Consider the following 24,862-nt stretch of genomic DNA (forward strand, 5'->3'; position numbering starts at 1 on the left):
TTAGAGATCCTGCTGCTACCATCAAGTGAAACCATTTTTTGGCTAGATTGTCAGGACACTATGCACAGTGACAGCCCAATGACTGTGGGGAGGTTCAGTGAGAGTATTCTTCAGAATTTCACCTGAAACTTAACATTCCACATGTAACTGGCTCATTTTATATACAAGTCTGTTGTGGGGAAAATCTTGAGGTTTCTGTTATATCCTTGGGGGCAACAGTTTTAGGAAGAATCACTGGAGACACAGAGAGCTGTAAACCTTGAAGCAACCATTTATTGCCACACTAGAACTAACCAACAGCCAGCCAAAACTGGCTGGGCTATCCTCTAATAATCTAACTCAGTTGCCATAGCAAAACAAGATTCTATTACCACAACAACCAAATACACAACAGTTTCCTCTCCTCAACAAGCCACCTGGTACAAAAGTGGAACCTAGTTGCATGTCCCTTTCCAACTTTATAATTGGTTGACTTTGTCTTATGGTTTCAATTTCATCTCCACAAAGCAACAGACCAGAGAAAAGTAAGTTTGTGTGTGCGTGTGTGATGAAAGCTGAGGTTGCCCTTTACAGATATGAAAAAATGGTTCTTTTAACAAGAAGCATGCAGTAGTACCTCCAAGTACCCTCTGATTAATCAGTCCCATAGAGATGGAGCCATAGCTTCATAAACAGGGAGAAAATAATGCTCAAAATATTTTTAAAACATTTCAAAATATTTTTTCTATAACATATGTGGCACATACATAAAATATAAGTGGTGAGGTAGAAAGGTTTTATCAATACTTCTTTGGGATTTACCCATAATGAATAGTGTGTCCAAACTAATATGGATAAAACTTTAAAAACTCATCACACCATGATACATTTTCTCTCTCTGTATGTGTATATAAAGTGTGTGTATGTACGTATGTATAATTTGTTTTCCATACGAGCAGTTAGAAATCCAAGACCTAATACTTAAATCTCAGATTAATCCACCCTTCTAAAGCTATATAGAGATCAAAGGAAAATGGGAAATCATTGGCATATTTTGCAGATTATCTACAACTGTAATTAAAAAGAGTGATTATCAAAGTGTGAAGATTAGTTACTTATATTTTTAAAGGGCATATTGTGTTTTTCATGGTTTTACTTTAAAAGCATGCTTTGAATAAGGTTTCTGTTGTTCTAGTACCCTGACTCTTTTGCACTGACAGTTTTAGATTGTCTTGCTGTCATTGGTTAGCAGCAATATTATTTGACTAGATTAAGATGCAAAATTCAATACTGAAAATGAGACTTCTAGCATCTTGTATTACAGCTTGAGGAGCGGCTTCACTAAATTACTTATAGGCACTAAATGTCTATCTTGGTTCTTTCATAGGTACTCATGTTCATATATGACATTGACCCTGAAATCCAAATTCAAGATGATTATGTGAAGAGTGATCAATTTTAAATGTAGCAACAAAGCAGAAAATACAAGAAAAAATTGTCTTGTGTGACTTGGCTGAATACTTCAGATCTGTGTCTTTAAAAAGTGAATTGTTTATGATGCTGATTAGGCACTCTTTATTTTAGAAAAACAAGCTCATTGCAAAATCTTTAACAGGAAAAGACAGAAATCATGTTGCTGGTAAGATCCTGATAGATAACCTGTGCTTTCAGGTGCTAGATAGCAGCTGTAGTCCAAGGTGCCTTCTTTCTATATGTATACATTCTTATATGGCTCCCATCACCATGGTATCTGAGTGCCTTTTTTCAGCCATGTCTATTAAGGAGATTGCTTTATTTCCTTTCAAGTATGGACTTCTCCATGTATTAATGCAATGGACTCCATGTGGGGCTGCAATTGCAAAGCACTCAGACTACCTCTCGTATAGAATTTGGCTCTCCACTTACCTCATCTTGTTTTTTCTGTGATCATATGATAGGTATGCTTCATAATCTATGCTGGCTAAATTTACCTGACACATCTTCAACTGGGGTTAATGGGGGGGAAAAGAAGGTGGTCATTTGAGGAAACAGCACTAATGAGGTATATCAAACTTGATAACAGTGGGAATAAAGCTACAGAAAAGCAAGAATCCCTACAGAAAGGGACAGAAAATGCATCAATAGAAGAAAAAAAACACAGTAATAACCCCAGAAGGAACAACTTCATAATCAGTGTACTAGATTCTGACCTCATTTATACTGGTGTAAATCCAGAATAACTCCATTGGCTTCAACAGGGTAACTAAGATAACAATCTGTTCAGAAGTGACAGAACAGAAACTAAAACTGAAATACTTTCTACCCTGAATATTTGGTATTGTTTACATTTTATTACCCTAGTTTACCCAGGATATGCAATTTATATTTTGAACTGAAGTACATTAAATTGGAATCCCTGAAAATGATAGGCCCTAATTAGAAAGAAGATGAAGCAATAGCACTGCTACAGTGTCAAAATTAGCACTATATTTGAGAACAATGGGTAAGTCAACTAACCCGCACACCACCCCAGGTTTAAGCTTCAACATCCTCCTTTCCTCCTACAGTAAATCTGACAGTATTTCATGAACAGATGGAGGAAGTGGTGAAGAATGAGAAAGTGATGTTCATGTTACAAATAGTGACAAATGATAACCAGTGGCTCAGATCCATCTGGCAGCACTTTTACTCTCACCCTTTTACTTTGCCTTGCTCCATACGACTTTCTGCTTCGATTAGTTCAAGAAGGCACTAAGTGTAAGGGAGTTTGTCGGTTCAAGTTAACAGTACTTTCATTGTTTTGGGGAGAGATATATATGAGTTTCAGGATGGCTCCCCACAGATACCCCACACCAATCAAAAGGGCAAATGAGGACTGGAAGTGTATTTTGAAAAATGTTCATTTGCTTGTATATAATTCTTATGAAGTGTAGGAGTGATTTATGTATATAATGGGGAGAGTTGATATTCATGGCTGGTCTTAGAGTGTGAACAGGAATATGCACAGCAATGTGTGTGAGCTTGCTTTACTGTCATATTCACGTAAAAGGAGGAATGGTTAAATGAATAGGGTGTGGGTTCATTTGCAGGATAGGAATAGCTAGGAAATGTTTCTCAAAAATGGCTCAATTCATCCTTATATGCAGCTGGTACCTTATGAAATCAGCTACTGTAAAATTGCAAGCACAGTAGCTGACTTTTCAAAATACTGCAGTGTATGCTGGCTATCAGTCAGCAGGCTCAAGTCTATACTGCTTCATTGTTACCTTTATTCTGGTCTCCTTTGCTTGGGGCAAAGCAAAAAATTAAACTCTCCCTAAACAAAAATGTCTGATGTATTTTCATCTTTCCCTAATAATTTTAAAATGCATGTTTATAAATAGTCTGGTAATTGGGTCTTTTTTCTTCCATGTACTGACAGTGTTTCTAATGAGGACTTCAATACTGAATATTTAGATTACATCCATACTTTTACAGCTAGTTGTATTACATACCATGTATTTTTTCATATTCACATATATGAATCAGCAAGCAATGTCCCTTACTGTCCTATTTTTGTGCTCCTTGAGAATTTCCTTCTTTACTGATACAGAGATCCCAGAACTGCTAGCTGCTCTGAGTAGGCAAATGTCTGCACCCATTGAGTCAGTGGGACTCCATCTGGGCACAGGGGCTTATCCATGCAGAATTGGATTATGCATGCTTGCTAGGAAGTGAAATCAGTGCATTAAGTTCTGATCTAATTTATACCGATATAAATTTGGAGTAAGTCCACTGAAGTCAATGAAGCTACTCTAGATTTGCACCAGTGCAAATGAGATCATAATTTGGCCCACTGAGTTTAAACAGTGCTCATAACATGTGTTATGTACTTTTTCAGAACATAAGAATGGCTATACTGGATCAGACCAGTGGTCCCTCTAGCCCGGTATCCTGTCTTCTGACAGCGGCTAATGCCAGATGCTTCAGAGAGACCGAACAGAACAGGACAATTATCACATGATCCATCCCCTGTTGTCCAGTTCCAGCAGCTGGATGTCAGAGACTTTAGGGATACCCAGAGCATGGGGTTGCATCTCTGACCATCTTGGCTAATAGCCACCGATGGATCTATCCTCCTTGAACTCATATAATTCTTATTTGAACTACGCTATAGTTTTGGCCTTCACAAAATCTCAGGCACAGCATTCCACTGATTGACTGTGCATTGTTTGAAGAAGCACTTCCTTTTGTTTGTTTAAAACCTGATGCCTAATAATGTCATTGGGTGACTCCAGTTCTTGTGTTATGTGAAGAGGTAAATAACACTTTATTCACTTCCTCTATCCATGATTTTATAAACCTTGATTGTATCCCACCTTAGTCATCTCTTTTCCAAGTTGAATATGGAAGTTGTTCCATACCCCTAATCATTTTTTGCTCTTCTCTGTACCTTTTCTATTTCTAATATATCTTTTTTTGAGATAGAGCGACCAGAACTGTATGCAGTATTCAAAAGTATGGACATACCATGGATTTATATGGAGGCACTATTATATTTACTGTCTTATTATTTATCCCTTTTCTAACTGTTCCTAACATTCTGTTCGCTGTTTTGACTGCCAGTGCACATTGAGTGGATATTTTCAGAGAACTACCCACAATGATCCTTCTTGAGCAGTAACAGCTAATTTAGACCCCTTCCTTTTGTAAATTTAGTTGAGATCATGTTTTCCAGTATGCATTACTTTGCATTTGTCAACAATGAATTTCATCTGCCATTTTGTTGCCCAATCACCCAGTTTTGTGAAATTCCTTTGTAACTCTCTATGTGTTTTGGAATTAACTATCTTGAGCAATTTCATAGGCAAACTTTGCCACCTCACTGTTTAGCCTTTTTCCCAGATCACTTGTGAATATGTTGAACAGCACCGATCCCTTACAGATCCTTAAGGAACCCTGCTATTTACAGCTCTCCAGTCTGAAAATTGACCATTTATTCCTATCTTTTGTTTCCTGTCTTTTAACCAGTTACTGATCCATTAGAGGAACATTCCTCTTATCCCATGTCTGCTTACTTTGCTTAAGAGCCTTTGGTGAGGAACCTTGTCAAAGGCTTTCTGAAACCAAGTACACTATAATCAACTGGATCACCCTGGTCCACATGTTTGGCGACCCCCTCAAAAGACTTCTAATAGATTGGTAAGGCATGATTTCCCTTTACAAAAGCCATGTTGACTCTTCCCAACAAGTCATGTTGATCTATGTGTCTGATAATTCTGTTCTTCACTATAGTTTCAACTAGTTTGCCTGGTACTGAAATTAGGCTTAATAGCCTTTACTTGTCAGAATCACCTCTGGAGGATCTTTTGACCTCACATTAGCTATCCCCCGGTCATCTGGTACAGAAACTGATTCAAGTGATAGGTTACATACCACAGTTAGTAGTTCTGCAATGTCATATTTGAGTTCCTTCACAACTCTCAGGTGAAAGACACCATTTGGTCTTGGTGGCTTATTGCTGTTTAATTTCTCAATTTGTTCCAATATCTTTTTGGGTAAATTTGCAGATTTATTTATAAACTGATCATTATCAATAAGGTTGTATTATACCAGTTGAGTCACTAATAGTGAAGAAAAAAAAGTAATGCAAAACTAAGAACCAAAAGTGAATCTTTTTCATGTCCAAATATTGGATTTCATCTATATAACATTAGATAGTCTTCTTTTGTTTATTTATATTTACATCTTCTCCTGAACATCTGAGTTTCAGCTGAATGTGATAGCAAGGAAGTACTAGAAGAAATTTTCCTCATGGAATTTCCAGCCAAGTCAAAACCACAAAGTCCTGGTTTAATGAGATTTCCAGCCCAACTTCCAAAATAATTGAAATAAATTTGAAAAACAAACAAACAAACAAACAAAAACTTCAGATAGAGGTCTTGGATGTTTATCAGAACTGAAACAAAAACTTTGAGATTAATTCATGCCTAATAATTTATAGAGTCCTTATTCACATCCCATCAGCTGATCCCATTTACCATATATCTTTTCGATCAACTGAATTTGAATTTGGGCTAAATTACAATCTAAAGAAACAATATGGGAAATGAAGAACTAAACAAAACAGGAAAAACTCAGAAGAGCACTAACATCTTGAAGTAATCTACAGAAACCAAAAATGCTTCTTAAACTACAATACAAGGACATTCTCCACTTCCCAAACAGGATGGAGGCAAAGTCAGCTCATTTTGTATTGGTCCCTCACATAGGACCAATGTGAGATTCTTAATCCAGTTCCCTACTGTTTGGTCCCTTCAGTAAATTTGTTACCAGACCCTTAATCCTTACAGTCTCCTACAAAAATAGATTTATCTTCCTTTCCTATTTTCTCTGAAGCAAGAAGTTCTGCCCTCTGGCTTCACATTTTTATCTTGGCTTACAGCTTTTCTGACTGTTTTCATCTCCTGCTTGTTTTGCTACTTTTCCTCCAGACTGGGAAGTTTGGTGGTTTATGACTTCCTGGTGTGAGGTGCACATCACAAAGTGGTGACAAGCCAGTTATTAGTACCTAACAGTGCATTATCAAATCCCACTGTGAATTATCATAACTTGTAATAATATGACCCATCATGTGCGATTCTGAGAGATGATGTTAATGTTGCATGCCACCAACACAGCAATCATTCTGTGGATTACACTATATTAGCATTCCATTGTGCTTCATTGATCAACATGTGAAAAGTACTGCTCTTCCTCGTGGCGCCCCCACACATTTCATCTTGACAGTATATCAACATTTTTGCACTACCTCAGATGCCAGTAGAGAGATGTCATACTGGCACAGAAAAAAAATGAATAAAAAACTGGCAGACAGCAAAAGTATTTTGCTTTGTTTCAAGGTTTTTAGGTCTTTGGTTATCAGAAGAGCTGAGCAGAAAATGAATCATGACAAAGTCAAAATCATGAACAATATTTTGCAAACTGAAAATCTAAAAAATTTTTTGGATCAGGTCAATAAAAATGTTTTATCTAAATACCATCAAAATGTTTCATTTTTATTTTGACTTTTTAAACCTTTTTAACTATAAATTTACATAAATTGTATAAGAAAAGTCAATTTGACCTGAAAAACAAATGTTTCATTTAGAAAAATTTCAAAACATCCCATTTCAACAATTTTGAAACTTTTTTCAAAATATTTTTAAAATGGGAAATTTGTTTAAACTGATCCTTTCTTATGAACAGGTTTCTTTTCAACATATCAGAGTTTTCCACATGAAAAAATGTATAAGTAAAACAATACCCAAACAGCTCTAGTTATCACATTTTTAGTAAAGACTACCTGACCAATTCTAGTTTACTGCCCTCCTAAAAATTAATATCTTATATTGTTCTAGGGTAGCAATTTTATCTTGCACAACTTATATGGTAAATAGAGTTGGATTCTGATGTATATAATTTGCTTAAACATGCTTGCCTAAACTTTTACATAACCTGATTTTAGAATGAAACCCCATGATAACATTGCATTCACAAAACATTATTATAGTATTGCAAATGCCTGGTTTATAGCTATACTCTTACCTAGATGTGTCTGACCTGACTGTAGAAAATGTCACTATACTTAGAATTCAGCGTGAAAAATTATTAAAATGGATTATGCTGGTATGTCCTAGGTACATTACTACCTATAAAACTAACACTGACAACTCTGCTCCATTCTCTGTACTAAATGACAAATTTGGACTATCTGATAATGAAATCTAATGGTTCCATTTTTTAAAAATGGACTCCAAGGAAATTTCCATTTGGGGAACTCAGTAGGAGATTAATTCAGTTGAAATTGGTGTGTCCTTTAGGTCAGTCCTTGGACCACTTTTTTTTCCCCCAATGGTATATTAATGACATACTGAAAGTGTGCTCAAAAATCAAATTTACTACCCTAAGCAGATGATACAGCAATTCTTTATTCACCTAGGTCAACTGCTTCCTACCATATAAAAAGTGCTGTTAGATCAAAAAGGCTGAAATATCTTGTAGATTAATACTTTAGACTTAGTTGACCAAAGTTTGTTCTAATATCTTGCATCTTCCCATTAACCAAACAAGATTATATATGAGTCTGAAGAATTCCACACAAAATATTCTAGAAGTTTCACACATTTAGAATGTTTAGAACTTTTCAAAAATTGTAGTTTTTATTAATATAGAAAATATTCAAAATTGAGGCTGCAATAAAAAGTACATGATGTCATAATAAAAATGGTATTTTATATATATTGTGGCAAAGTTCCTCCTCTCCTCTAGTAGGTCCTGCGCTTATTGGCGGATTTCCTTCCCTCAGTGGTCTTCCCCTTGGATGAAACCCACAGTCTGGATCCACTCCTCCTATGTCTGATTAGGAGTAGCAAGGCTTGGGGGGAACCTGGGCCCGCCCTCTACTCCGGGTTCCAGCCCAGGGCCCTGTGAAAATTGCAGCAGTCTCTATAGTGCTACTTGTAACCACTGATTGACCGCTACAGCTCCCTGGGCTACTTCCCCATAACCTCCTTCAAACACCTTCTTTATCCTCACCATAGGATCCTCCTGGTGTCTGATACTGCTTGATTGTATGGTGTTTCCTCAATCCTCCAGTAGTACACCCTCTCAGTTCTTAGTTCCTTGTGTGTCTGACTCCCAACTCCTCATTTGCACTTCCTTCCTCTGGCTCCTTCCCCCTTGACTGGAGTGAGCTCCCCCTTCTTATACCAGGTGTCCTGATTAGCCTGCCCTGATTGACTGCAGGTGCTCCAATCAATGTAGCTCTCTCCGGTGCCTTCTAGAAAGTTCTTAATTGCTCCCAGGTGCCTTGATTACCCTGCCCTGATTGGTTGCAGGTGCTTCAATCAATGTAGCTCTCTCCTGTGCCTTCTAGAAAGTTCTTAATTGGCCCCAAGTGCCTTGATTACCCTGGTGCAACTGCCATTTTGGTTCCCATGGTCCTAGAGATTTGCTTAGCCTGGGGCTAACATACCTGTTCCTCAGTACTTTCCTGTAGCCATCCGGCCTTGCTCCATCACAATATGAAAAGAAAATATTAAAATAAAAAATAATTTTTCAGAATCTGCTTTCTTAGTATTAGATTATGCACAGTAGCCTTTTGTATTTCGCTTTATCAGTTATCTTCTCTATTTTCAGTTCTCTCCTTTTCCTTAAAAACACATACACACACACTTCTACATATCCATTTTTAAAATAATAATGATATTTTGTACTTATATAGCATCTTCCAGCCAAGGATCTCAAGGCCTTTTACATATATTTTTGACAAAAAATTCTAAATGAAAATGAACAAAAAATCCTGTTTCCACTGAAGAAGTGGGGGAAACATTCAAAATAATTTAAACATGACAGAAAGTAACAATTTCTCTTACTTTTCCAAAGGTAAAATTTTTTAAAAGGGTGAAGAAATCTTGAAAAACTAAAACAAAACTTCTGAATAAATTTTTTTAAGTGTTTGCAAAAATGTATATAAAATATATCCTTTCTAATTTGGTATGTATGCCAAACCTTCCCTCACTAACACCTTCCTGCCCCTCCCCTAATGTTCGGGAAGATTTTGGTACCCACACCTGGTTAATCAATAATCAGAAGGAACCTCTTGCTTGACCATTGAAACTGCTTACTTAAGGTTTCTTTAAGGGACATGTCATTCTATTACCAATGTATAAATGAGGGGGAAGTTTGAGATAGTTGGACTCTTTTTGGACTCTCCCTCTGGATACATCTTGCAGTCCCCACTGGCAGATGGAAGATTTGGCCGCCGGAAGCCCTGCCATTGTGTCACTTGAGAGCCACACTCAGCTTTGGTAATTATCAAGGGTTGAGGATGTTTTACTAATCTGTTGTGGATGTGTGTAAGTGCTTGAGGCTAAGTAAAGTTTAGCTTTAAGTGAAAGCACTCTTGTGTTGTCCTGTTTGTGCCAGCCATCTATCGGTTGGACGGCTGTGTCTCCCCGATTTATTTCCTGACACCACCTCACACAGAGTAAAAGTTACCAAGAGCTTTGGGTTGAAAGAACCCCGGGTAACACTAATACTCAGGCCAGTGGTATGATCATGGTGGACGAGAATCAGTAAATATTTGTTGAGAGGCAGAAAAGGGGGTACAAGAATCAGAAATGTATATGTGTAGGAGGCAGGGGAGGTGGCATGCTGGCAAAAAGGGGAAGATTGCCCCTGGAAGTCCGTTGACTCCTAGTCCTTTGCTTTTACCATATCATGTTTCAAATACATCTTTTGCAAGGCAAACCCTACTTGGATACAGTGTTTGTTACTTACTCTATATAAATCTCAGGCGAGCTGGCATGTTAACACATCTGGAAATGCTGTTGCCACGTTATGTTACTGCAGTTCTATGGAAATTGTAATATTATTTACACCTCTCTAATCTTTGAAAGAACACCAATGAATAACAGGTTTTTGGAGAGTGGAAATAAGGATTTTTTTCCTTTGTCATTATCAGAAGACTTGGAAAATTAATCCATAACAAAAGAGTAATTATGTCAAAGGAAAAGATAGCAGAAAAGGGAACTATTTTTGCACATTAAGGACCAGGTTTGTTTGTTTGGTAGTGCAAGATAGGGTGGCAAAAAAAAAGATATAATCAAGAGATCCTGAGCCTCCACAAAGATATTGAAAACACTTCTAACCTCACAAGAAGAAAGGTATCAGATGACAAATGATAAAATAACTTTTCATGTTTCAAGATCTATTGGGCTGGCTGAGGTGGTCTGCACTTCAGATTTTTGGGAATTGAAAGTCCTGGCATAAATTTCTAAAGCCACACATAATACAGACAATTCTGCTGCAGGAAAGCACACAGAAGCAATACTGTTGAAATCTTACTTTTGTGTCTATATCTGCTGAACCAAATTCAGCAGGACATAAGCGGAAGCAACTCTTATTGCTCCAGTGAAACTCCAGTTATCTTGTTTACACCAGAGCTAAATTTTATCCTAAAGTAAGATAAGAAAGATAGTTCTAACAAACCCTACTTTGTCCAATAAAAAAAAATTAATTGCTTAGGGTATTTTCAGATACATTTCAGAGAAATTGTAAATGACAGTTTCTGAATTGATGGAGACAAATTCAGTTATAAGGAAAAACAAAAGGTACTCTTTTCAGCTTACTAATATCATTTAGGTCATCCCCACCAGACTTAATAAGGAATCCCCTCTTATAGTTCCCAATAAAGATGTTTCCATTGGTGTATTTTTGCTGCTCAGAACATCTATACACTTGCTAAAAGTAACTCAGAATTGTAGTTATATGTCAGTTAAATATCTGACTCAGTCCTTCAGGATACTTAGGGGCTTCAGGTCTCACAACTTTGACTATGTTCAATGGGAGCTCACTCAACATCTTCGAAGATTAGGTGCTAAAAGGGAACTTTACATTTATCTAAGAATTGAGGGTACCTAAACTTTGGCAAGAAGTCTATAAACCCTTCTATTGCTCAACTGTGCAATGTAGCCTATATATGATTGAGAAGCTGTAAATCTTTCTGCATCCATTTGTGGAATTTGTCAAACTAAGACAATCAACAACAGAGTCAGATTTTTAAGGTCAGAAGGTACCATTGTGATCAATTAGTCTGACCTCCTGCATATCACAGGCCAAAGTATCTTATCTAATAAATTCCTGCATCAAATCCATAGCTGATTTGAGCTATCGCACATCTTTTAAAAAAAAATCTCCAATATTAACTTAAATATTTCCAGTGATGAAGAATCCACCATATACATAGGTATTCTGTTCCAATGATTGATTATGCACGCTTAAATATTTGTGACCTAGGCTATGTCTGCACTACAGCTTATGTCAGCATAATTTGTGTCACTCAGGGTGAATAAATCACAAATGACACTGACATAAGTTAGTGGAAGAGCTTCTCCCGCTGACATAGCTTTTGCCACTCGTGAGGGCTGGAGTAGTTAAGCTGAAGGCAGAGCTCTCTGCTGTTGGCTTACAGAGGCTACATTAAAGAGTTTACAGTGGCGCAACTGCATCGGTGCAGGTGCACCACTGTAAACTGTCTAGTGTAGCCATGCCCTTAGTCTACCTTTAGCTTCAAAACACTGGGTCTCATTATGCCTTTTCCTGCTAGATTAAAGAGCTGTCTACTGTCAGAAGTTTCTTCCCCATATATATATTTTTATAAACTGTGATCAAGTCAGGTCCTAAGCGACTCTTGGATAATGTAGATAGATTTAATGCCTTTAATTTCTCACTGTAAATTTTGTTTTCTAGATTTCTAATAATTCATGACTTTCTTTACTGAATTCTCTCGAATTTTTCAATACTCTCTTTGAAGTACAGACACCAAAACTGGATACAATATTCCAGAAGTAGTCTCACTAAAGCCATATACAGAAATAATACCACTTCCCTACTCCTATTTGATATTCCCCTCCTTATACATCCAAGGATTGTATTTGCCTTCTTAGCCACAATGTTGCACTGGGAGTTCACATTCAATTGGTTATCTACAATGAACCCTACATCCTTTTCAGACTCAATTTAGCCAGGATATAATTCTCCATCTTATAAATGTGACCTACATTCTTTGTTCCTAAATCCTTGACCTTGCACTGACCTTGAATACCACTCCAGGACCAGTACAGAGCATGAAGCCCTGTGTGCCTCAGAGGCTGCTTCTTTCTTTATGTATCAGTCACAATATAGTTGAAATCAGATGGGGCACTTTTGCTAAAAGTCCCTTGATTGAAATGTCTGGGACTGGAGGCAAAGTATTCTCTGTGGAGGAAATGTGTTAATGACTGAACTTACATTTCTTGACAATGGTGCAAGGCTCATGTATTTACTCAGGCCTTTGCTTGAACAATGGGTAATGTATAAAGCAGCATTCTGGAGTAAGAGTCTTTTTAAGTTGACTTTTTGTCAATAATTATTGAGTAATTTGATGATAGTACATGGCTGCTTTTCCCTGAGGCCTTGCCCTCCTCCTCTTGCAACCCCATCATACATTTATTTCTCTGTAGTTGCCTCTATTTTAACTCCAGAATTGATCTCAGAAGAGAGGGACTTCTTGTATGGGTTGCTGGCCAGGTTTATCATAAGGCAAACTTCCTCTTAAATAGGCTTCTTGACGGATCCAAGAGTGTCCAGCTGCCTGTCTCCCTGTTGGACCAGGTGACTGAGCTTTCCTCCACCATTCCAAATTACCCTTGCCACTTCAGATCATTCAAATTGTGGATCGGCTCCTCCTCCTCCAAAATATACCTCAGAATCCCAATAAGTCATTCTTTGTTCCCCAAACCTCTGACCAGAAATGTAGAGCTGCACTTGTTGCAACGGCATTGCACTATTGTACAACACAACTGTTTGGGATACTCCATTTCATGGGGTTACACAGAGGTATTGTGCTCCTAACAGGTGACACCTAGATAGTACAGTAGTGAATATATTAGAAATACCTTACCTGAAACCTGGACTAGGCTTGCCAAAAAAGCTGGTGAACTTTTGTCAACTTGAACTTAGCTTTAGTTGGTTTGTTATTCAAAGCCCAAACCAGACAAATGTTATCTGGTTTGGGTTTCTGTACAGAAGTTCTATATGTCTCTAGTTGTCATTTGTATATCCAATTGCTGATGATAGAATTTGAAAAACAAAGGACTGGTGAATTGCTGACATAATGGGTCAGTGCCCAGGGCACTATTCTTAACCTAGTATTAAAAGGAAGAACCCAAGAGTATGGTATTTCCTGTGAGTTCAGTTCACTATTCCTTAGTTCTTGATTTGAATAATGAAAGGTCCATTTACTTGTCCCGGAACAAAATACTAGAGTACTACAATATTAACCAGAAGTCTATAATGAATAAAATATAAAAATAAAGTCATTAAAAAAACTAATTCTCGACAGTCTTGCTAGTTATACATAAAGATAATTGTGCTGTCCTTGATGGAGTGAAATAAGAGTATTTTATATTTTTATAGGATAAGAAACTTTTGAAATATTAATGTTTTCCAGGAAATGGGGGTTGATTCTGCTGTGTATGTGACCGAGAGCCGAGATCATGTCATGTAATTTAGTTAGCCAAATATGGTCACATTGCTAAAGAAAGGTACACATGGCTCATGTTCAAAAATGTGCTCCTATAGCACATTTACATCTCCAAGTGAAATACTGTGATGGCAGAAACAAGCCAGATATTTGTTCATGCATCTTTAAGTGTCCCAGAGCAGACATACTTTTGCTGTGGACCTCAGGCCTTCTCATTAAAAAGTTGTGACTCTGAGAATACTTGCCAAACCATATACATCAATGTAATAGCATGTATGGTTATATGTTTTGATCATTCTGGCAGCAAGAATTAGCTTCCTTTTTCCATTTTAAAATTATTTTTCATTATCTGATTGGCTAGTCACCCAACAAAACTAATGGCTTAAGTTATTTAATAAGTTACCAGCCCCAAAAGCGATCAAATTTTAAACCATACATCATATATAGATATCCTTTTCCTAACTATATTGCCTGTGGTGTTAGACACTGGCATGATAAGCCCATACTGGATTGAATAATGTACATTTTGAAAACAGCTGACAAACCAAAGCTTTTAGGTTTGTGACTTTGGCTCATGTGCATAATGGCATCCATCCAGTAAGTGTTGCTTGCCAGAGTAACCAAGAAAGCACCTGATCCTAAAGCTACAAGAGAAAACTTTGCCCCAAAGGTGCTAGAAAATTTCCACATAGCCATTCAAGATTCAACACATTTGCTGAAATGTATAAGTAATAAAATTTTTTAACAAGATCACTACACCATTAATTGTGGATGTACATTTTTCTATGAGCTAAATTCTGCCACATCTCCAGGCGCACTAGGACAAAAGAGAACAGAGGAAGCATCTTTTCACTCACCACTAATGCAACTGCATGGAGACATGCAAACTGGTGCCCAGAGCCAATGTGTTCTTACAGAGATGCAATCAGACCGAGAGTCAAATATCTGGGTTGTCGTCTCATTTCTGCTACACAGACCTGCTTTGTGACTTGGTGCAAGTCACTTCTCTTCTTTTTGCCTCATTTCACACATGTAAAATTGAGATAATGACAATGACCCTCCTTCATAAAGTGCACAGAGATCTACAAGTGAAAACCCTGTATCAGAGCTAAAATGCTGTTATTAATGAGTGCTAGGCCAGGGCCCTGGATAACTTGTGTGGCAGAACCTCTGACCACACTCTGGTCTACTCTAAGAATGTGCTAGTACCTGGAAGCATTTGCAAGATGCCAGCCAATGGGCCTGCCATCAGAAGGGTTGCTGAGGAAATTGCCCTCCACCACCCAGAGTCAATCTCTCTGGATTGACCAAACAAAGGCAGCATGGCTCAGGGAACATCTTCATAGGCTACTGTTCTTCTTGTCCCCTGTAGGTCAGATAGGAAAAGGCAGAATTTAGTCCCACAGCTAGCACATATATGAAAGGTGAGCCTCTGTCCAGACTATTAAGAACCTCACTGAAGTAAAGATGAGTTAGAGAAAAAGCTCAGATCAAGATGAAGATCCATAGCATCATAAATTTTAAGGGTAGTTGAGGTCCATCTCTGTATGCAGATAAACTATAGATAATTGTTCTTTTCTAGCACTCTCCAGCAGTGTAAATTATAACACTTCACAAGGAAAGAGTCGCACAATACACCCAACAGCACTTGACACATGAGCAGGACTCCATGTGGTTTTTGTTAGTGTTATTTATTTTATAGTGCCTTAAATTAAGCTATGTGCCTCATGATACTTGTTTCTATCTCCTTTCTGTAAACTCTCTTCAAGTGTTTCATTATAAAAATAATTCAGTAGACTGTAAACACACAAAATCATCATTGCCATACATGTGATATGTCATACAGAATAACAAAACCCCGCCAACTATGTTTGTTACCAGTTTCACTGCAGAAAATTATGACCTCAAATAAGATGGGTATAAAAAATTGATATAATAAATATTTTATGATTTTCTGTTACAAGAAACTTTAAGAGTGTGCTCATTTTTCTTTTTAGCCTTGTTTTTATTTTCAAGCTGCATTTGCTATACAGTAATGGCAATACCCAGACTTTATCCATTAGGTACTGAGAGGCTGAGGCTAATGAAAGTAACACATGCTCAAAGTAAACCCTGATGCAAATCCACACTGCCACATGTGATTGTCATATGCTACTTAACACCCTCAATGGGGACACTGCAACCATAGTTCTCACAGCAATGATAGCAGAATGCCAGACAACTATTTGGCAAACAATTCAGACATGCACTTAGAAAACAAGACAAATGATGGTGTGGCCTGCTTGGCTGGATAAAAACAACAGCCTTCTGTGAAGGTTCTCAAGAGGCAGGAAAGGTATCATATTTTACGAGCTATCAATATCATATTATCCTCTAACCTCAGATCTCTGAAACATACAGTCGCATATTATTTTTACTGGGGCCTTACAACTCACAGTAATATATACAATTATTCAAGTGCATACAGTGTTTATGTTTCTTTCTATAGCTTTAGGACATCTATGCTATTTAAATGTAAACAAAACAAAAACAAATGTGTTGGTCGTTGCCAAGACATGATTTCTTCCTCTTTCTTTCTGGAGCTACTAGGGAACAACTGAATGTATTTATTATTTTTACTAGAAAATAAATTGTGGCCCATTAAAAATAGCAAATAAACAATTTTTACCCAAATGTGTTCATTCAGTTGAATGCTATTCTCACCCTCATCTCCTTTCTTTGTATTAAGATTAAATCCTTCAAGCCATGCTGCTCTACAGTTTAGACTGTCACTACTCTATATATCCAGTGACTGATGTAATCATTGGGCAATCAGTGGGGTCTCCCTGGCAAATTGTCTAACCCCCTAGAGAACTGTATAGCACTGTGCTGTGAAATACTGTTTAACTGTTCCTGTCTTCAAATGATATCTGCAGTCCCCATTGTATCTTTGAGAACTGACAACATGTATTGGCTGGATTCTGCAATCTCAAACAGAGGCCTGTCACAGCGGGTACACTAAGACATCACTTAAATCTACTTTCAGTAGATTCTTATGAAACCAAGAGAGATTCCTGATCCTTACAATTACAGCCTGGACCTGTTGTGTAAACTTTGTTTCAGAGGAAACAATTTAATTGTGAGCTCCCTGCAACAGCACCCTTGTTTCACAGTGCCAGGCACACTTGTTACAGTAGATAAATATTACTACAACTAATACATATGTCACTTTTTAAGGTAAGAAGATAAACCATTTTATACTGCTGTCCTCCTTACTATGACTAACAATGGACACATACAAAGAAAATCATGTAACTACCTTTTTAAAATTTTCTTGTGCTATCAAATTTGTATCCTTGAAGACTCTTTTTGTGGAAAAAGAATAGTCCCATTCCTCCTTTCTAGAGGTAGCTCAAGAGTCAGTTCCTATGAAACATGAAAACGCATCCTGGGATTTCCATATGGATGGTCAAATGGAGATATTAATGGAATCTTACTGTCTGAGACCAGACGATAACCCACAATTAGAAAAGTAAAAACATAGCATAAAGGACGACAAGCAAATGTGATTTTCAACATTTTTTCAGTATTAATAAGGTGGTGTTAGTTGTACAGACAGGGAGATTTTTGTGCATGGGTATGATTAGATTCCATGGGCATCCTATTACATTGCCAGCTGCTTTTCAACTGAAGTGGGGGTAGGAGGAGAGTGTGTGTGTTTGTGTACTGGGTGGGGGGAAGACAGACTGTTTTGGGGGGCAAAAAATGTGTCATCATGCTGTTTTGTAAGTTCAGACAGTGGTAGGGAGCAACCAGTCCTGAGGGAGGGGAAGGGGGAAATTGGCAATAGAGTACTGGAGCCTTTGCGCAAATAGCCTTACGACTCTTGTCGAGGTGGGTTTTTTGCAGCAGAGGAGTTTCTGTGCACAAAGTGGCTTGGCAGTGTGTACATGTCTGCAGTCTGAGGACAAAGAGCTGCTTTACTGGGGCAGAAACTTGCCAATGTAGACAAGCCTGACATCTGATCACTTGGAGAAATAAAGATAAATACATTTTTAGCTCATTCCAGCTCAAGGAGATTCACAGGTTAATCTCAAATTAGTAATAAGGGCGTAGATTTATCACTCAGATTCTCTATATCTGTAACACTTGTAAGTGAGATGATGCAATGAGTCCTTCAATAGCCATTCATGTCAGCGCTAAATATGCTATATCAAAACTCAAATCAAATATCACAGCAATTCTATTCTCTTGTGTACCATTATTTCTTTGAAAAGATATCTTTTTAGCCACAGTGTATGTTAATCTGGGCCCTGATTCTGCATTGTGCAAATTCTGCACCTGTTAACTTTAGTGGGACTCCATATGGGTGCAAGGGTTTGCCAATACAGATCTGGTTGCAGGATAGTTGCCATAGTATGCATATGCATCTTTCATTTATTTTGACTAGTCTCTTCCTGGTACCGGGCTTTAAATTCTTCCTATTTGACACTTGTTTACTTACCATTTCAATTAAATTAAGTTTGCTGTTATGATATAAACTTTTCTCTAACTTTCCCTGTTATGTAAATTTTATTTATCTTGTTACTACTATAGAAAGGGACTGGATTTATGTATTTGAAGATGGTCAGCAGATTAACTCCAATTACTTACTTATTTGTACAATAAAGAGGAACCATATTTGTCTTGCTCAAACACCAACTCTAGATGAATTCAAGAATATCATTACAGTGTCAACAAATCTGTTTTTACTTTTGCTGTGGTACTGTTCCCAAAGCAACCACCCTTGGGAATGGCATATCAGGATCCAAGGCAACCAAAACAGCAATGAACACCAGTTTAAAAAGGGCTGTAGTTGATAAAAGACCTCAGCTATCTAATTGATAGTATCCAGATCCACAAAGGGATTTAGTATTGTGACACTCAGCATCACAATGCTGAAGCTTTAATCACCTAGAAAACTGGAACACATTGGATCCACAAAGCTTGAGTTAGGTACTAGGGTCCCTATACAACAAATGGGGAGATAGGCACCTAAGAATGCAACCAACAAAAGCCAGCCCTTAGGTAGAGAGCTGCCTAAGCTAGCCAATGGGAGCTGCCAATGAGAGGGGTGCATCTTAAGCCTCCAATGACTATTAAATGGACGTGGAACAGTGTCAAGAGGAGCGATGAGGGAACTCCACATTAGACTATCCTATAGCCCAGTGGTTAGAGCACTTTTCTGATGGGTGAGTGGGAGACCCCTTCTAATCCTCTCTCTCCATCAAGCAGAAGGAGGAATTGAAGCTGGGCCTCCCACATCCTGGGTGAGTGCTCTAACCTGTGGGCTAGTTATAAGGTGGGCACCAGGACCTCCTGCTTTATCCAGCTTTTGAATGGGGTCTGAGCTGGTAGAGGTGGTCTCAGCAATCAGATTGGGCTATGCAGGTAAAATAGGTGCTCTTCTGCATATCTTCCCCAGTATGTGGAACATGCTGAGGCTTAAGCAGGAGATAAATGCCTGGATGCCTAGAGTGAAGAAGCAGTGCACATACCCAGAGGCAGAAACATCTGCTCGTAGGGAATTTTTACTGCAAAATTGAGTTGCAGAGAGTTAGTTTATGAGGCTACAGGGTAGCAGCAGCCAAGCGGGAGTTTTGTGGATAGCAATGGAGACTAAAACTGGAACTGAGGCTTCTAAATAGGGAGGAGGGATAGCTCAGTGGTTTGCACATTGGCCTGCTAAACCCAGGGTTGTGAGTTCAATCCTTGAGGGGGGCCACTTAGGGATCTGGGGCAAAAATTAGTCCTGCTAGTGAAGGCAGAGGGCTGGACTAGCCAATGGGAGCTGCCAATGAGAGGGGTGCATCTTAAGCATTTCAAGGTCCCTTCCAGTTCTAGGAGATTGGTATATCTCCAATTAAATCTGGGGGTTAGGCAACTAAGTCCTTTTGTGTACCTGGGCCTAGATCTCTAAATATTACAGGTCATATTCAGATAAAGAGCGCTCAAAGCCAGCGACATTTGTAGTTTGCACTCAGCATCTTTAGCTCAAAACTACAACTGGACAGTAAGTCTATGAATAATACTTCAAAATGCCATTAATATCCATGGAGCCTAGCTAGCCTTTCACCTTGGAAAAGCTGCATTTATAACTGATCCATGCGTGCCTTTAAAACTGATTAAATGGTCTGGCTACGTACCAGAGATACCAAAGCAAAATTTGTCCTTATCTCTATATAGCCACACACACCGTGGCACAATTTGTTACTCATGATTGTCCACCGAATAAGTTGAGGACTAGAATACCAAAGGCCAGACCCTATGTGAGCATTCAGAGAAGGGAGTGGTATGGAGTCTCCCTCACCATTTGCACATCCTAACCTAGGGCCTCTCACAGCTGGAAAAGGGCAGAGGCTGTTCTGCCAGAGCTCTCCAAAGAGGGTAGAGTGAAATAGGTAGTGCCCTAGTCCCACTCCCACATCGCACTAGCTTACGGAGGGGACTCTCCACCTAGTGGGGAGCAGCAGTCTCCCTGCACATGAGGCTGCTCAGGGAGAGATTGTGTCTGCATAACCAGGGTTAACTCCAGGTGCTGTAGCTTAGACTTTCTAAGAAATGTTCAACAGCTTAGAAACATTTGTATGGAGAATGTAGCATGAGCATATAGAATGCATCACAGACCATCAGAAAAGCTTTGCCTGAGATGGATGGTAAAACAAAAACTATCTACATTAACAGGCAAAGCATAGGACTAAGCAATGTTACCGTTGAACTGGCAGCTTTGAAAACATACAGTGCTCACTTAGGCTTCAGGAAATAGCAGTAGTGGGGGGACTGTCTCCATGGGTTTCCCTCAGTTTATTGAGCTGAAGGACCTTAGCTCACCTGTGCTCTAATGATATTCTGCAAGTTGTCTTCCCTTTTCAAAATAAAACAAAAGAAGCATTCTTAGATAAAGTCTGAGGAAGATCTCTGGGGCATTTACTCCACATGAATTTGGTGATGTAACAGAAAACATCTTAACTGGATACCTCAGTAAGACTTCCCCCCACGACCCCAATTCTGTTAGGAGTTCTTGAAAAGATCTGTTAGCTTCTTTTAATATGAGTGGAGGAGGCTGCTAATTTACTAGAGCGGGAGATTCCTAAGGGGGTCCTAACATTTTTACAATGGCATGTGTTCTAGAGTAAGCCAAGGAGGATTGTGGGGAGGGAAGAGAGCTTGGCAGGTTTTCTACATTTTTGTTTCATCATGTCTATTTCTGTCTTTACAAACACTTATTATACCAAAAATGTATGGGACCTAAGAGTATACACAATGGGAACTGTTCATTCTATTGCCTTACTGCACTGCAAATGTATTGCACCTAATCAATGTTTTTATGCAATAGGTACCAATAAAGATTGTTTTCTCCAATCAGTTTTATACATTTTTAGTTACTTTTTAACTAAGCTGGCCCTTGTCCATAATCTGCTGGGTGTATTGGATGATGAACATTTTCAAATTACATGGTTTGCAGTTCCTAGTTCCATTGAATTTACAACTGCTTTCAGACTCAGTGAACTGCATTTGATAACGCTGTATTTGGTCCAGAACCTCTCTTTAGGTACATAATTGAAACTGTTCTACCAAATCTGTTTCACTTAGAACTATATTCACATCATTCTGTCAGCCACTCAAAAATATCTGATACAACCATGAACACTTAGGATGGTGAAATGCCATTTAATCATTTTTTCCTAAAGCACTGGCACACGTGAATGCCATAATGAAAATCATGTAGGTGTCCAGACAGAAGAACTGGATATGCCAATGTGTGCGGTCTCATAGTGTTGTAATTATAAATTCAGAGACACAGATGTCACATTAAGGGGTAGTCCAGCCTATCCACTGCCATTTAGAGACTAGCAGGTGTCTGATAAAGCACTCAGTGGAGTCTTCCATCTGTTTGACCATCACAGCTCACACAGCGTATAGTTCTCCCCTTCCAACAGTGGTATTATAAAACATCAGAGGTTTTTAAGAGCTGTATAAACATGGAGTATGATAAAGGCGCTTTATGAACATATTTTTGCTTGTAGACTCTCAGTGTGATATATTTCTTCCCTAAGTCACTCCACAATAATACATTTAGCCTCAGAGTTTATCACTGTGCTGAATAACAGACATTTTCCTCCTAGGTGATTTCCAGTTCTCTTCCAGCAACAGATGTTAGTGAAAAAAGAAAAGCTAGCTCTATTCACCATATTCAGAGGAATTAATAAAAAAGGGCTTAGTGAGTGTTTTTTTCTTGTTTGTTTTTATAGATCTCTTTACCAAGGTGTACAAGAAGAAAAGTGGATTATGATGTTATAGTCAGACAAAGTAAATGAATGAAGGATGGATGGAGCACTATCTTTAGATTATAGCCATTAGAAATGTTATGGAAGAACAAGCAGCAATCTTCCTAGATAAAAATGTGAGTTCTAGAGGTCTAATTCTGTCTTCTATATTAAGAACAGTAATGCTACTTTTATTCAATTTTGAAAATAAATATATTTAACCAGATCTGATGGTATGTACTATTTGAAGAACCAATGAAATAAGATGTGCTGATGCAAAGCCTTAGGCTTTCTACTCTTTTCCATGCTATCATAATTAATCACTTATTATTTAAGCCAAGGACATTTGGGTTAATTTTTGTACAGTGGATGGGATTTTCAGAAGTGCCTAAGTGACTTAGAAGCACACATCTGATTAATTTTCTGTGTTCCTAAGTCACTTAGTGCTTTTGAAATACCACTCCGTTAATTATCTAACAACTGAGCATTTAAACACCTTAGTTCCAGAGAGAAGATGCCAGTTGTCCTGCTCCTAAGACAATAGGCAGAGCTGCACAAATAATTCACAGTGAATAATTCAATTGAAGAATTTGAAACCGAAAAAATGTTTGTGAACAGATAGTGAAATTCTCACATTTATTCTGTATTCAAAGCTCTTTGTGAATTTCTTCAGCAAATAATTCTTGGGCTGCATTCTTGAGATGAAAGAGTCAACTAACCAGCATAGTGCAAATTGCACAGCTGAATATACTATTTTCAGTTTCCTTTTAGTGATAGTCAAGTATTTGATCTTAAGTTATTGTCTGTGAGTATTCGTAATAATGAAGCTTGACAGTTTGAATGTTTATGGAATGCAAACATTACAGGGTTGCAAATACATTCAAACAGAAATAGATTTTTGAATTTGCATATCTATCCATGAACAGTTTTTCACCATTTGCCCTAGTATCAGAATCAGAACTGGTTCTCAAACTGTGGTCCATAAAGACTGCATTATAGATAATGAGACATTTTGAGAATGATGAAATCGAGGCTGGAGGGTGAAAAGATCTTGCAAAGTTATCTACAAATCCACAGGCTGGAAGAACTATTGCCTCTAAAATATGAATCCATCACTGCTCTACCCACTCCACTGTACTCTTTCTTTTGGGAAAGATAGTGCACTTGCCCTATGGGGCATGCAGAGCTATAAGAACCCACAACTCCATTCACAGCTTTATAGAGCCTACGCCGCAGATGGCTTGGGTTCAGTGAGGGGAGGGAAGGGACCATAGAGGTTTAGGTTCAGTATTCCCCATCTCAATGTGCAGATGGTTGGATGGGGGCAGTAGCAACAGCTCTCTGGTTGCAGAGAGGAAAATAAAGTGCATCCAACACAAGGCTGTTGCAACTTACTTCCTCGGAGTAAGAGGGGAGCAGAGGAGGAACTGAGTCTGTGCATCACTCAAGCTAAAGTCTGAGACAAAAAGCTCAATTTAGCCCTTTTTAAAAATTAATTGTATATTTATACATGCAACAGATTTGTCATGATCTCATTACCACAGAACTGATTTTGCATATTATCTTTTATACAAAAAAATATCACAAGCGTTTCAATTATACCACAGCAGTGGCATCTGCAAATATTGTGGGGCAGGGAGGGGGAAGAAAAAATAAAGGGTAAGAGAGATTGATTGAGTACAAGGAAACTGAGGATGGGATTTGATTGTTTTAGTAGAGAGAAGGTTATGGGTTATGAGACAGGGAGAAAAGATAGTTCTCCAGATGGGAAATGAAGAGAGTCATGGAATCAATTAACTGCACAGAGGTGGTTCCAGATGGCGGGGGCAGCATGGGAGAAAAATCTGCTGCTAAAAATGGGAGGAGGAGAGAAAGGGTTCAAGATGAGCTTAGCAGCACAGTAAATCATGGAGATTGCTTCACTTCCACAGAATAAAGAATGAGGTCAGTAGTTGTGATGTGGGGGGCCCTTGCTTCATGCTACACACATTTTTTACTTTTTTGTTATCTATCTATCAGGATCCTGCAAACAACATTGTCTGTCAGATCCTAGATTTGTTAACCTTCTGGACATTCTGAAAGGGCCATTCCCACCCCCGCGCCCCCAGCCCAAGAGTTCAGAGAGGGAGATGTGCTGTGGGAAGAGGTATGAAGGGAGGGGATACTTAAATATGGGCTTGATTTTATGATTGTGGTTACAGGGAGATAGAAATAAATATATATATATATATATATTTCTGTGGTAGGAGAGGTTATTTTGTGTGTGTGTATAATTATATCTGAAGGTCTCTCTATAGTCAGATATAGATCTATTTTTTTATCATCTAAAAACAATGTTAGGCTGAGATTTTCAAGTTAAAGTTAATGGGAATTGGCTATCCACATCCCATGACATAGCTTTGATAGTCTCACCCTTAATGTTAGCAGTGTCCAGTATATTTTTTGTAAGTGAGCCCACAGTATACAATGGGGCCTTGAAGTAGAGTTAAAAAAACTACATGAATATAACTGTATAGTCACATTGATCACCTATATGTGTTACTGCCACATAGGGAGAGTGTGCATTTTTGGC

At 38.2% G+C, this 24,862-nt stretch overlaps 2 long non-coding RNA genes across 2 annotated transcripts in view; one reads left to right on the plus strand and one right to left on the minus strand.

The window, feature by feature from the left end:
- LOC123373166 overlaps window positions 1–24,862 on the minus strand; it is a 95,388-nt gene that overhangs the window by 45,936 nt on the left and 24,590 nt on the right. The gene's annotated exons all lie outside the window — the stretch shown is intronic.
- On the plus strand, window positions 383–24,437 carry LOC123373165. The gene is made up of 3 exons (XR_006580592.1): window positions 383–524; window positions 22,276–22,427; window positions 24,310–24,437. It is a non-coding gene; the product is annotated as an uncharacterized LOC123373165 (long non-coding RNA).

This window comes from Mauremys mutica, chromosome 6 (assembly GCF_020497125.1).
Source record: "Mauremys mutica isolate MM-2020 ecotype Southern chromosome 6, ASM2049712v1, whole genome shotgun sequence".
Taxonomy (NCBI): Eukaryota; Metazoa; Chordata; order Testudines; family Geoemydidae; genus Mauremys; species Mauremys mutica.